This window comes from Hemitrygon akajei, chromosome 8, assembly GCF_048418815.1.
Source record: "Hemitrygon akajei chromosome 8, sHemAka1.3, whole genome shotgun sequence".
NCBI classification, from domain to species: Eukaryota; Metazoa; Chordata; class Chondrichthyes; order Myliobatiformes; family Dasyatidae; genus Hemitrygon; species Hemitrygon akajei.
The window spans coordinates 60,090,192-60,106,135 of NC_133131.1; positions in this window are offsets into that span (position 1 = coordinate 60,090,192).

Below are 15,944 nucleotides of genomic sequence, written 5' to 3' on the forward strand. Positions count from 1 at the left end.
ATTCCTGACACAGTAAGTGGACCGACCGACTAGAGGAGAAGCCATACAGGATCTAGATCTGGGTAATGAACCTAGTCAACTGGCAGACCGCTTGGTGGGTGAGCATTTTGGTGAGAGGTACCACAACTCCTTTAGCTTCAACACAGCTATGGAAAAGGATAAAAACAGACAAAATTGGAAAGTGCTTAACAGGGGAAGGACTAACTACGAAGGGATGAGGCAGAAACTAGCGAGAGTAAATCGGAAACAGATGATTAAGTGTGAAAGCACAGAAGTTATGTGAAAGAAGTTTAAGGGCAACTTATGCTGAGTTCAGGATAGGTTTTTTCCCACTGAGGCAAGGAAAAAATGGTAAGAATATGAAATCAGGCAACTCGTCAAGTGGAAGAGATATAAGAAGCCGGAAGCAGGAGGGGCTCATGAGAATTATAGGGTAGCCAGAAAGAAGCTTAAGAAAGGACTTCGGAGAGCTTGAAGGGGGCATGAGAAGGCCCTGGCATGTACAATTACGAAGAGCTCCAAGGCGTTCTATGCATATGTAAAGAACAGAAGGATGACAAGAATGAAGGTGGGGCCGCGAAAGGATAAAGAATGCAACATGTGCCTTGAGGCGGAGGAGGTTGAGGAGGTCCTAAATGAATACTTTGCTTCAGTATTTACAAGTGAAAAGGAATTTGATCAGGGTGTGGTCGAAATAGAACAGGCCTGCGTGCTGGACAATGTGGAGATTAACGAAGAAGATATGTTGGATCGTCTTTAAAAAATCAAGATTGGTAAGTGTCCAGGGCCTGACGTGATATACCCCAGGTTGCTGTGGGAAGTGAGAGAAGAGATAGCTGGAGCAGTAGCTATGATCTTGGAATCATCTTTGGCTGCAGGGGAGGTGACGGAGGACTGGAGAATAACAAATGTAGTTCCCTTGTTTAAATAAGGTAATAGGGAGAATACTGGGAATTATTGACCAGTGAGTCTTACACCGATGGTCTGCAGACTATTGGAAAGGATTCTTAAGGATAGGATCTACTAGCATTTGAAGAAGTACAGTCTACTCAAGGATAGTCAACATGGCTTTGAGAAGGGAAGGTCGTGCCTCACGAACCTAACTGAGTTTTTTGAAAGGTAACAAAATAAATTGATGAGGGTAGGCCGTTAGATGCGGTCTACATGGAATTTAGCAAAGCATTTGACAAGGTCCCCAACAAAAGACTCATCCAGAAAGTCATAAGACATGGGTCAGTGGAACCTTGGCGGTTTGGATAAAAAATTGGATTGCAGGAAGAAAGCAGAAGGTATTTGTGGAAACAAAGTATTCTGCCTGGAGATCGGTGACTAGTGGAGTGCCACAAGGATCTGTCCTGGGACCCCTGCTATTTGTGATTTTTTATAAATGACCTGGATGAAGAGGCAGAACGATGGGTGAGTAAGTTTGCAGTTGCCACGAAGATTGGAGGAGTTGTGTTTGGAACTACAGGTTGTCGAAGATTACAAGAGTATATAGACAGGCAGATGGCAGATGAGTGGCAGATGAAGTTCAATCCGGATAAGTGTGAGGTGATGTATTTTAGAAGGACAAACCAGATGGCTGAGTACAGGATTAATGGTCGGTTACTTAAGAGTGTGAACGATCAGAGGGACCTTGGGGTTCAAATCCATACATTCATCAAGGTCGCTGCACAGGTTGATAGGATAGAAAAGAAGGCCTAAGGGATGCTAAGCTTTATTAATAGGGGGTTGAGTTCAAGAGTAGAGAGGTCATGATGCAACTCTCAAACCTCTGATGAGATTGTGGTCGGATTTGGTCACCTCATTATAGGAAGGATGTGGAAGCTATGGAGAGGGTGCAGAGGAGATTTACCAGGATTTTGCCGGGATTGGAAAACAAGTCTTATGAGTCAAGGTTAGCAGAGCTGGGACATTTCTCTTTCGAGTGTAGAAGGATGAGAGGGGACTTGATAGATGTCTCTAAGGTTATGAGAGGCATACATATGGTGGATAGCCAGTACCTGTTTCACAGGGCACGAATAGCAAACACTAGACGGCATATATACAAAGTCCAGGGAGGGTAGTTCACAGGAGACATCAGGGGTCAGTTTTTCACAGAGGATTGTGGGTGTGGAATGACTTGTCAGTGATGGTGGTGGAGGCTAAAACATTAGGGGTATTTAAGAACATCTTGAACAGGCACATGAATGAAAGAAAAATAGAGGGTTACGGGGTAACGTGGATTTAGTATATTTTAAGGGATATATGGGTCTGCACAACATAAAGGGCCGAAGGGCCTGTACTGTGTTGTGGTGTTCCAGTTTTCTAGTGTTCTACTGGTGATGAACGACCCATGGTTGCAGGGAAAAACACAAGACTGGACATTCTACGTCTCAGGGTGAGAGAACGTTATTTCTTTCTGGTCCTGAAAAAAATTTCCTGACTTAACCTATGTCTGTCCCAGCTTCAATAGAAGGCCAGTTTCCACAACTCTGGCAGATACCAGAAGTTAATATATATATATATGAATGTTTATTTTGAAAAAAAATGTATATATATATAAAATAAACTTCATTTACCATAAAATATTCACAAGGATAAACTGTGCAATGTATTTACCCGAAGATCACTGATCCTTCTGTCACGTAGCTACTGTGGCATAGACCCTTGCATCCTTCTCCACATATCTTCGCCAGCCCACAGTCCGCAAAGAGGTGAGTGACCGTCTCTTCTCCACTGCAATAATCTCGGGGCAACGCGCTGTGGGAGCGTTCTCTGGGTATGCAGCAAGGATCAGATCGGGAGGGACACTCTTGCTGCCAGCCAGGTAAGGTCTTGCTTCCAGCTGGTGAGATCTGGTGATGAGGCATTCTGCCAGATGGTCTGGACTGTCTGCTCAGAGAACCTTTCCACTGTGTCCATCCAGTCCTTCTCCTGCAGGAACTGCAGGACATTTCTGCTGACCACTGCCTGATGTTCTTGTGGTGAAAGCTGCTGGTCTGAAAGAACTGTAACCAACTTCACAAACACAAGGTACACATCGAGAGCGGGATGAAAAAAGTACTTCATTGAACCCCCCCCCCCCCCCATTGAACCTACACAAGGTATTGGATTTGGTCCAGTACATCCCCGGTGGAGTCCTCCCAAACATCGAGCTCAGCTCCATGAAACGCCGTCGTAACAAAGCAGCATCCATCATCAGAGATGTTCACCCCCCAGGGCTTGCTCTTTTTTGGCTGCTGTGATCAGGAAGAACGTACAAGAGCCCGAGGATCTTCATCAGATTCAGGATCAGTCACTACCCCTCAGACATCAGGCTCTTGTACAACAGAGGATAACTTGCCATCCATTGAGATACTCCCACAACCAATGATCACACTGAGCCTCCATCAAAATTAGTGAAATAAGAAGTCTAAGTAGTGAAATGTTTCCTGCTGCTGCGGTGTGTTCCCAGGGGCACAGACAAAAAATCCGAGGTCACTTCCGCAGGACTGAGATGAAGAGAAATTTCCTCATCCAGAATGCAATGAACCTTTGGCATTCTCACCTCTAGCTTTCCAAATTCAAAAGACATATTTATGATTTCAGGAATGATGGGAACGTTGCAGGAAATTGGCGCTGAAGTAAAAGATCAGGCATGTTCTGAGTGAAGGCCAGAGCCAATGTGAGGGACCGAATGGCAACGCCTGAACCTGTTTCTTATTATCTGAAGCACGAGTTTACCTTTGTGCCTCGTCCTCCCTTGGCCTTCAGCCTGTCGGATTGCACTGAGGAGCGGTGAGAGCTCTAGAGTTCCATGTGCAGCCGCTGCGGTTATTTCATGTCTCGTTATTTATCGCTATTGATTTATATTTGCATTTGCACGGTTTGTTGTCTTCAGTACTCTGGTTGATCTGTCACTGTTCCTGTCATAGCTACTATTCTATCGATTTTCTGAGTATGTCTTCAGGAAAATGAATCTCGGTGTTGTATGTGGTGACTTTTTTGAACTCATAATATTGAAATTTGAACTTCGGGGAAATTCCTTTGACTCTGAGAACAGATTGTGACTGACATCACCAGCTCCGCAACAGCCCTTCCTCAGACACACTCACAGCCAATTAGCGGACACCGCTGGGAACAACATATGATGTCGTAGCTATTAGTGAAACCTGGTTGCAGGACGGGTGTGATTGGCAACTAAATATTCCTGGATTTCGGTGTTTCAGATGCGATAGAATCGCAGGGAAAAGAGGGGGAGTTGTAGCATTGCTCGTCAGAGAAAATATTACAGCGGTACTCTGGTAGGATACATTAGAGGGCTCATCTAGGAAGGCTATTTTTGTGGAATTGAGGAATAGGAAAGCTGCAGTAGCACTTATAGGTGTGTATTATAGACCACCTAATGGGGAGCGAGAATTGGAGTAGCAATTTTGTAAGGAGATAGTAGATATTTGTGGTAAGAACGGGGTTTTGATTGTGGGAAATTTTAATTTTCCACACATAAACTGGGAAGCACATACAGTAAAAGGGTTGGATGGTTTGGAGTTTATAAAAGGTGTGCAGTACAGTTTGTTTGTCTGTTTATTTGTCTGATTGTTGTTGTTTTTTTGCATCAATCCATAGAGGAACCAACTAGAAGAGCGGCAGTGGTGGATCTCATCTCCAATTAGGGAATGAGATAGGTCAGGTGAAGGAGGTATGTGTTGGGGAGCACTTCTGGTCCAGTGATCAAAATGCCATTAGTTTCAATATAATTATGGAGAAGGATGTGACTGGACACAGGGTTGAGATTTTTGATTGGAGAAAGGATAGCTTTGAGGAGATGCGGAAGGATTTAGAGGGAGTGGATTGTAACAATTTGTTTTATGGGAAGGATGTAATAGAGAAATGAAGACCATTTAAAGATGAAATTTTGAGAGTACATAATCTTTATCTTCCTGTTAGGCTGACAGGAAAGGTTAATAGTTAATCTTTTTTGTAATTTATTTTTTATTGAAGTTCATCATCAAACAAACATTTCCATCAGATGTATTTCAGATATTGTACATATATATCATATAACCATATATATCACACATCTCCACAAAGTATTTACTTGAGGTATACACGTATAGGAAAGAGTGGAAGAAAAAAATAAACAAGCAAAAGGAAAGAACTATGTACAAGTAGGGAGTGATCCTTTATTTTCACAACAGTTTCATTGATTTGTGAGAATAAAATCAGGCCTATGAGGCATTATGTAGTTAAACCATTTTTCCCAGTATGAAACAAATTGTTCCAGCTTATGATTAACAGATGCTGTTATCTTTTCCATTTTGTAAATGTCCATTGTAATTTCCATCCATATATTTAAAGTTGGGCTCTCCTGTGATAACCATTTCCTAGTAACAGTCTTTTTACCAGCCACCAACAGTATATTCATTAAATATTTATCTCTTTTCAACCATTCTTGAGGTATCTATCCAAAAAAAATGGTCTTACTCTCTAAGGGTATTTCACATTTAAAGATTTCTTGTAGGGCATGCTGTATCCCCCTCCAATAGTTTTTGATAACAGGGCAGTCCCAAAAAAATATGATAATGATTTGCATTTTGATTTCCAAAATTTATCCAGCAAACAGGGAGGTTACTATCATAATGGGATTTCTGAGAGGGTGTAATAAAATATCTTATCAAGTTTTGCCATCCAAACGCCCTCCTTTTCTGTGAACTGGTACACTACCATTGATATCTCCATACTGTTGTCCATTCTTCCTCAGATATAATTATCCCTCCTTCCTTCTCCCATTTAGTTTTAACGTATGAAGTCGAATCTGTTTTAAGATTTGATAACCCCTTATACATGCTTGAAATTATTCTACTACCATTATCTGAATTATATGCTTTTCTAAAGAGCTCTATCAAGCATGTATTTGCCTTGGTTACCTTTTTAAGCGTCTTATTAAAATATTGTCGCATCTGTAAAAGCCGATAAAAATCTTGTTTTTCTAATAAGAGTTTCTCTTTAAGCATTTCAAACCTGAACAGTGTTCTTTCTTTCATTATGTTGCAAAGAACTGTTATTCCTTTAGCTGTCCAGTCCTTAAATCTAGCATCCAGTTTATTTGGTGCAAAATCCGAATCATATGCACACCGTTTAAGAATTGCAATATCTCTCTCTAGATTATATTCTTTTATAGTAGTTTTCCATATTTTAAGTGTAAATTTCACCCATGAGTTATCAATAGTATTTATGCACCTTTGAGGTTTGTATCAGACAAAATTGCTTGTATGGTGATGGGAAGTACCTGCCTCTCAATGTTTTTCCGTTGAGCGTCATATGATGGGTTGAAACAACATATCACAGCTCTCAACTGTGCTGCAAAATAATAATCTCTAAGAGAAGGTAGAATAATCCCCCCTTATCCTTTGCTAACTGCAATGTTTTGAGACGAACTCTCGGCCTTTTACCCTAACAAATATACCTTGATTTCAACTTGTTCCATTCATTGATTTGATTTAGATTAATCTATATTGGTAGGGTCTGCAAGAGATATAATATTCTGGGCAGTGCATTCATCTTAATAGACTCAATCCTTGAACAGACACTGAGAAAATGAATCAGGTTCCATCTTGCCACATCGTCCTTAATTTTTAATATAAAGGCTGTTAATTACATTCTGATAATTTTGCCAAATCTTTTGGTATAATGATGTCCAAATATTTGAAAGACTCTGTGCGCCATGCCCACGGGTATCGAATTTCAATTTCTCTTGGTGGGATATAGTAATATGAAAGTAATTGGGTTTTATCTATGTCGATTTGTATCCTAATAATTGACTATATTGTTCAAAGGATTGCATCAATTTAGGCAAAGAGTATATAGGTTGCCCTAGATAGATCAAGATGTCATCCGCATAACAAGCCAATTTATGCTCTGTCGCTTTAATAGTAATTCCCCTGATATCTCCATTCTGTCTGATGTATTGAGCTAATGGTTCCAGATATAAAGCGAAGAGTAGTGATGACCATGCACAACCCTGTCTCGTGCCCCTCTCTAGGGTAAGACTATTTGATAAATATCAATTGATTTTAATCCTAGCAGTAGGATTGCCATATAATGTCTGTATGGTTTTAATAATTGTGTCTTGGAAACCAAATCTTTGTAAAACTCTGCAAAGGAAATTCCAATTAACCGAATCAAATGCTTTTTCAGCGTCCACGCTTATCACTGTTGCTTCGATTTTATTTTGTTGTATATGACCCATAATGTGGAATATCCTTCATATATTGTCTTGTGTCTGGCGTTGTCATATAAAACCTGTCTGATCGTTACATATCAGTATGGGTAGAAACTCCTCTAATCGTTTGGCCATGATGGAAGTAAATAACCTATGATCTACATTAAGAACGGATATTGGTCTAAATGCCCCGCATTCCATTTTATCCTTGCCTTCTTTCGGTATAGCTGAGATTATCGCTTCCTTCCAACTGGGTGGCATTTGTGCCTTTTTTTAGAGCCTAGTTCAGTGTGAGGAGTAAAACAGGAATTAACTCATTTTTAAATTATTTGTACCACTCTGCCGTATACCCATCTGATCCTGGTGACTTGCTTAATTTAAGCCTATTAATTGCAGCTTTTAAATCAACTTCAGTTATATCAGCAGTCATCGTTCTATCTTGTTCTTCGCTTAAAGTGGGTAACTCTAGAGAATTCAAGAAGGTGTCAATTTGGGTTATGCTTCCCCCTGGACCTTTGGATTATAGAGTTTTGTAAAACAGTTCAAAAGCTTCTTCAATTTCACTTAGCTTATTTTTTTATCATTTTCGTTCTTGGGTCCCTAATTCTATGAATTGTATTTTATGCTATCTTTTTTTCCGTTTCCACGCCTGAATTTTCATAAATTTCGATCTACTTTCATAATGTCTCTGTTTCAGAAACATTAAGTTTTTCGTGATTTCTTGCGTAGCCAAATTATTTATCTCATCCCTAATTCTTTTAATTTCCCCTAATGTATCCTGTGCCAAGTTCAATTTGTGTCTTTTCTCTAGTTCCTTCAGCCTATTTTGTAATTCCTCTAATCTTTTATTCCTTATTTTTTTCTTATATGATATCGCTATAATTTTCCCTCTTAAGACCGCCTTCAGAGTATCCCATAAAATGGGTGGTGAAACCTCTCCATTATCATTTAATTCTAAGTAGAGACCAATTTATTTTTTAATTTGTTGTTTAAAGTACGGATCATTGAGCAGACCTTTTGGATATTTAGTTTCCAAATAGTATTCTTTGGTTGTAGGTCAAAATCAGCAGATAAGTACATTGCTGCATGGTCACTTGCATCTATTGTCCCAATTCCACAGGTGTTTATTTTGTCTTTGTCTTTTCCAAATGTTATGAAATAGTCTATTCTTGTATATACAGAATGTGGAACAGAATAATGAGTGTAATCCCTTCTGTCAGGGAAAAGGTCCTTCCATATATCAATTAACCATCATGCTCAAAAAGTGTATTAACTTTCTTATGTAAAGAATTTGTTTCATAGGTTTTTCTACTGGAAGAGTCTAAGTTAGGTTGTAATTGTAAATTTAATTCTCCCCCACATATCAGGAGACCTTTTGTTTCCGTTAACATAATATCAGTAAATTTCACTTCCCGGAGGTGCGTATATATTCAATAGAGTAACTGAATTCCCGTCTACATTCTCCCCTACCAGAATATATCTGCCTTCTTTAACTCCCATTTCGAATTTTTTTTTTCAAAATTTAGCTTACTTGAGATAAGAATAGCAACTTCTCTCCTATGCCCTGATTTATATGAGGAGAAAAACAGCACATTATCTTTAGTATGTTATGCTCATTATCACTTAAATAAGTTTCCTGTAAATATACTATATGGGCTTGTTCTTTTTTCCATTTTGCATAAAATTCTCTTTCGTTTGATTGCATTTAATAGCCCAGTTACATTAAAAGAAATGAATTTTACCTTGTCCTTAGCCATTTGTGTTTATCTGTCAATGTATCATTGAAATTAGAATAAAACTTAATCGATCTGAACAAATAAGAAACTCAAATAATAACAAAAATGGCAACGAACGTATGATTCCAAGGCTGAGGTCTGTAGCAAATGACCCTGCGTTGAGCTAGAGGAAATGTCTAGCTGTGGGGGATAACCCCTCCTACTTGTGAGTTGAGGGCCCCCATTGCAGTATTCATAAATGTCAGTGAACAAATCCATTACACAGAAAAGATTTCCCTCTGTACTCCTCCTATATATATATATATATATATATTATATATATAACACACACAAACACACACACACACACACACACACACACACACACACACACACACACACACACACACACACACACACACACACATATTCTCATTTTGGTGGGGGAAAAGGGAGTAAGTGAACGAATAAAGAATAACAACTAAGTAATATAAAATCCACATTATAATAAGTATTTCTCGAGATAGGTATATCACCGTGTACTTTTGCTTCTGTTTAGCTTCTCAACATTTTTAATGTTAGCCAAACCTTATGGCTCTTCTGAAGGTGGTGAGGACTGTCTTTGGGAAGCACCTGGTCACTTCCTGATATGTTTCTCTAGGCCTCCTCCCTTCTCCTGCCTTCTCATTTCTCGCACTATATCCCAAGCCGAGCGGAACAATTCATCAGCCAGGCTTTCTTTCGTTTTGGTCATGCTGACGGGCAACCCTCGGGCCTTCATGTCTGTAGTCGCCTCTTCCACTGTCTGGTACAACTGCGTCCCATTGTCATAAAACACTCGAAGTTTAGCAAGGTACGGAGTTTGAAATCTGATCTTATTTTGCTTTAATACTCGCTTTGCTTCGGAGTTTTCTTTGCGTTTCTGGAGGACCGCGGGGGGGGGGGAATTTGGTCGAAATATATTAATTTATCCTCTAAAAACACTCTCTTCTTACCCCAGGCCCTTCGTAGAATCTCCGCCTTGGTGCAGTACCGAAGGAATTTAATTATTATTGAGGTGGCTTTCTATCCTAGGTAGGTTTTGAAACGAACGCGCAGTGCGCTCTTTCGACTTCCAGCTCCATAGCCGGGGTAAGATCCAGCGCGTCCCGCAATAGCTTCCTAACAAACTCCGTCATAGGCTCCAATAAACTCCGCTCCATCGGGAACGTTGTAGATTCTGATAATTTTTCGCCGTGATCTTTCCTCCAAGTCAAGCAGTTTACCTTCTTGGTGTTGTATTATTTTTATTGTCTTGCTCAGTATCCGCTCCACGTTTTGAACACGATCTTCCACCTTCTCAATGCGAGTCTCTGCCACCACAGTTTTTTGATTATCACGGAGCTGCTGCTTTAGATCTTTCTGGACCGCCATTATTTCTTTCAGGATTTCGAAGACATTCGCCGCTTCGACTGAACGAAGCCCGGCAGCCGCCTCACAGCACTCCTCTCGGACGTAGGCTCCGCAGTGTCGCTTTTTTTTATTTCCATTTCTTCTGCTCATTCTTACCCCTCTTTTCAGTTAAAATATTTTTCGAAAAATATTATATTTGACGGGTTAATGGGGTTTATACGCGTTTTTCCGGAGGAGCTAGTGACTTAACCTGCCATTCCCGACGATGACGTCACCGGAAAACCGAAATTTTATTATTAAGCTCCTTCCTTCTAGCCTTTCAATTTTCTAGATCTCAATCAGAACCAAGTTTTTTGAATGTTCCCTAAGCTTTTATTTTCTTTTTGACTAGATTTACAACAGCCTTTGTACACCAAAGTTGGTGTTCCCTACAATACTTCCCGTCTCTTTGTAACGTACGTATGCAGAACTCCACGCAATTATCCCCTGAACATTTGCCAGATTTCTGACACACATTTCCCTGAGAACGTCTGTTCCCAATTACTGCTTCCAAGTTCCTTCCTGATAGCCTCATTTCCCCTTCCTCCAATTAAATTCCTTACGAACTTGTCTGTTCCTATCCCTCTCCACGGCTATGGTAAAGGAGATAGAATTGTGATCACCATCCCCAAAATGCTCTCGAAAGATCTGACAATTTATCAGGTTCATTTCCCAATACCAGATCAAGTACAGCCACTCCTGTTGCAGGTTTATCACTATGTTGTGTCAAGAAGCCTTTCTGAACACACCTAACAAACTCCACCCAATCTAAAACCCTTGGGCTAGGTAGCTGCTCATCAGTGTTTCGGAAATTAGATAGATAGATAGATAGATACTTTATTCATCCCCATGGGGAAATTCAACTTTTTTCCAATGTCCCATACACTTGTTGTAGCAAAACTAATTACATACAATACTTAACTCAGTAAAAAAAAAATGATATGCATCTAATATGCATTAAGATCTCCCACCCCAATAACATGGGATAATCACATGTGCATATGGGGCTTTCGGCATGGGTGCACACGGTTGAGGGATATCTGCAGGTTTAGCGGTGTATCATCGAATATGTGACTGCGCACGGATTTGCAGGGTGTCGGTACATTTGGAGGCGTAACGAACCTCAAGATTGTCTCATTTATAGATACATTATTGATAATTCTATAAATGCCTTAAAACTAAACACTGCACTTTCAATTTAATTAAAGTGAAGGCAGCTATTTTTATGCACTTCCTGAAATATTCTTTTTTTTTCTCGGGAAAAACCAGTTGTGCATATAGTTCTGTCAGCGTGTTTGGGTTTGTACACGAAATTGGTTATTTAAAGTCTGTCGTTGAATACGGTGTACACAACCATGTGGGGTTGCACTTGGATCCGGAAGAGCAGGTGGAAATGAGGTTGTGCTAAATCTTAAGAGTACTTCATTTTCGATACTTTATTAATAAAAGCACTTTCAATTCTGACCTTTGTTCTGACTGTTTTCTAAGGAGAAGGCTGAAGTTGATGGACTGTTTGAAATTATTTTGCTCAGCAATAATGTAATATGCAAGTGGGGATGTCATTGGGTTCGCAGTTGTGCGCATTTGAGGCCGTCCACAAATTTGGGGTTCGGCAAGTTTTTGTGGCGAGTGCGAATTTAGGAATGTGCACAAATTTAGAGGTGTGTCGGCGAAAATTGGGGCACACGGCTTTGGGGCTATCGTTGGATTTGGGTGGCGGTGAGAAATCTCAAGGATGTTTAATTTATATAAACTTTAATAATAATTGCACTTTGAAAGTTGAACTTGGTTCTTGCTTTACTTAAATATCACCCAAGCATTTTGTGGATTATTTCAAATGATTCTTGCTCTGGGATAATCTAATATGCATATGGAGGTGTCAGCAGGTCATTAAAACATGGCAGGCATAGACAGATTTTAGGGGCAGTATACCAAAACCAGTAAATTGAATTTCAGAAAGGCAAAGCTTGTGAAAATGCAGCTAAGACATTAGAAGGCAAACTGGGCGTTAAATCAGTTGATCAAAAATGGGGCCGATTTAAAGACGGAATACATGCAATGCAGGAGCCTTTTAATCCCACGGTCAGGAGAAGTACTATCAGCAACATATCAAAGTTCAAAGTAACATTTATTATCAGAGTACTGTTACGTACCCGTGGGTATCTAGTACTTGTCACGTGACAGTGTTGTTGAAGCTATACTGGACCTAAGGTAATGGTCTTGTGATAGTGGAGTGACGTCATTTTCCCGCCAGTAGAGGTCATGTGACAGTTTTTATTCAACAGGGTATAAAAGGAGGACCGCTCCCTGTATGGAGGGGCAGGTCGTGGCCGGATTTGCCATTTTGACTCCATGCTACTGCGTGGTTCAATATTATGACGCTGTTCCGTTGAAAGGTGGAGTTTTATTTAATGCCTAAAGTTTAAAAGGTCATTGCCGGCAGTTTCTTTATAATACTGCCAGTTAAAAATCAGTGGAGAGTGAAGATTAGAGTTCGGGAACTAAAAGATCGAGGAAAGTCAATTTCAACGGTGAAACAGGTACGGCCTTGTTTAATCCTCATTCGGAAGGAATTCGTTGGCTGTGCCCGTGTTAGCTCCTGCAATAAAAGCAGGAAGGGCGGGGTACAGTTTCGCCAAGGAAGGTCAGTGCCTTTAAGCCATTTCATTTTCATCTTCGTAAATTCTCCGGGAAAAGTACAGTTCGACTGGGAACCGCAACAATACGACGTGAAAGAGAATTTAAATCGTCGAAAAAAGTCTCTCCTTTAATGGACTGTAAGCATTTTAAACCTTCACAGTACTACTTTGAAGAACTGTTTTTGCAGCATCGCTTTAAGAACAGTTTTCGCTTTATCCTTTTAAGATCTGCTCAAGCTGCCGCACAGCAGCTGATTTCCGGTTGTGTTAGTCGTTTGTTTACTTTTGAGGTTTGTTTTTTCAGTGTTTTATGTTTTATTTGTTATTTTAAAAAACCCTGCCTCAATTATATACTTATTGTTGCTGAATCCGTAACATAAATATGGGGGCTGTATCCGGGATCAACCATTGTTGAGTATATATGCTTGTTATATTTTGAATCGGTGTTTTGGAAAAGGGGAATGCTCGATTCTTTTGTTTGATTGGCTTGTGAGTGGCATTCGGCAACAATGAATATTGATGAGCTTCTGGCTTCGACAGACGCGGAGTTATTAGCGAAGGCAAAAATAAATGAGGTGTTCTGAGATAGCTAGTAGATTGGAACTTAAAGGTATTTCGAGATCTACATCAAAGGCACTAATACAAAGAAAAATCGCGTCACACTATGTGAATTCGGATGATTTTGATGAATCGATTTTAGAGTCGTTTTCAATAAGTAATCTAGAGATGCAGTTGCAAATCGAACAAATGAAGTTGGAACAAAGTAAAGCAGAATTGGACCGTTCTAGGTTAGAAGCTGAAGATAAAAAGAGGGAATTTGAATATGCGATGGTGGAATTAAGGACTGGGAATCAGTCGCCTGGTTCTAGATAACCGTTTGTTGTTAGTCAATATATTAAATTGGTCCCTCCATTTAGTTAAACAGAAGTAGAAAGATATTTCCAACATTTCGATACGATTGCACAGATTTCAGAGTGGCCGAAAGATAAATGGTCAGAGTTGTTACAGAGGGTAATTAAAGACAAAGCTCAAAAAGTTTACACAGCTTTAACTGCTGCGCAAGCACTTGATAGCAAAGGAAAAGGGGGGATCTTAGAGATTATTAGTTTGCAGCACAGTTGAGAGCTGTGATATGTTGGTGCAACACATCACATGACGCTCAATAGAAAAACATTGAGGAGCGGGTACTGCCCATCGCCATACAAGCAATTTTGGCTGATCACAAACTGCAAAGGTACATAAATACTATTTGTAACCCATGGGTGAAATTGACTCTTAAAATATGGAAAACTACAATAAAAGGATATAATCTAGAAGGAGATATTACAATTGTTAAATGGTGTGCATATGACTCGGATTTTACACCAAATAAATTGCATGCTAGATTTAAGAGCTGGACAGCTAAAGGAATAACAGTTCTTTGCAACATAATGAAAGAAGGAACACTGTTCAGTTTTGAAATGCTGAAAGAGAAACACTTATTAGAAAAAACAAGATTTTTATCGATATTTACAGATGAAAATACAATTTTCGGTATGTTAATAAGACCCTTAAAATTGTACCCAAGTTAAGCACATGTTTGATAGAGCTCTTTAAGAAAGCATATAATGCAGATAATGGTAGTAGAACCATTTCAAGCATGTATAAGGGGGTTGTCAAATCTTAAAACGCATTCGACTTCATACATTAAAACAAAATGGGAGAAGGAAGGAGGGATAATTATATCTGAGGAAGAATGGACAACAATATGGTGGTATCAATGGAAGTGTACAGGTTCACGGAAATTGAGGGAGTTTGGATGGAAAAACTTGGTAAGATGTTTTATTACACCCACTGAGAAATCCCATTATGATAGTAACCTCCCTGTTCGCTGAAAAAATTGTGGAAATCAAAATGCAAATCATTATCATATTTTTGGACTGCCCTGTTATCAAAAACTATTGGAGGGGGATACACCATGCACTACAAGACATCTTTAAATGTGAAATACCCTTAGAGAGTAAGACCATATATTTTCGATATATACCTCAAGAATGGTTGAAAAGAGATAAATATTTAATGAATATACTGTGGGTGGCTGGTAAAAAGACTCTTACTAGGAAATGTTTATCACAAGAGATCCCAACTTTAAATACATAGATGGAAATTACAATTGACATTTTCAAAATGGAGAAGGTAACAGCATCTGTTAATCATAAGCTGGAACAATTTGATACTTACTGGGAATTTGATACGTACTCTCTCCAGTCCTGTTCACCCTGTACACATCAGACTTCCAATATAACTCGGAGTCCTGCCATGTGCAGAAGTTCGCTGATGACACGGCCATAGTGGGGTGTGTCAGGAATCGACAGGAGGAGGAGTATAGGAAACTGATACAGGACTTTGTGATATGGTGCAACTCAAACTACCTGCGTCTCAATATCACCAAGACCAAGGAGATGGTGGTGGACTTTAGGAGATCTAGGCCTCATATGGAGCCAGTGATCATTAATGGAGAGTGTGTGGAGCAGGTTAAGACCTACAAGTATCTGGGAGTACAGTTAGACGAGAAGCTAGACTGGACTGCCAACACAGATGCCTTGTGCAGGAAGGCACAGAGTCGACTGTACTTCCTAAGAAGGTTGGCGTCATTCAATGTCTGTAGTGAGATGCTGAAGATGTTCTATAGGTCATTTGTGGAGAGCGCCCTCTTCTTTGTGATGGCGTGTTGGGGAGGAAGCATTAAGAAGAGGGACGCCTCACGTCTTAATAAGCTGGTAAGGAAGGCGGGCTCTGTCGTGGCAAAGTACTGGAGAGTTTAACATCGGTAGCTGAGCGAAGGGCGCTGAGTAGGCTACGGTCAATTATGGATAACTCTGAACATCCTCTACATAGCACCATCCAGAGACAGAGAAGCAGTTTCAGCGACAGGTTACTATCGATGCAATGCTCCTCAGACAGGATGAAGAGGTCAATACTCCCCAATGCCATTAG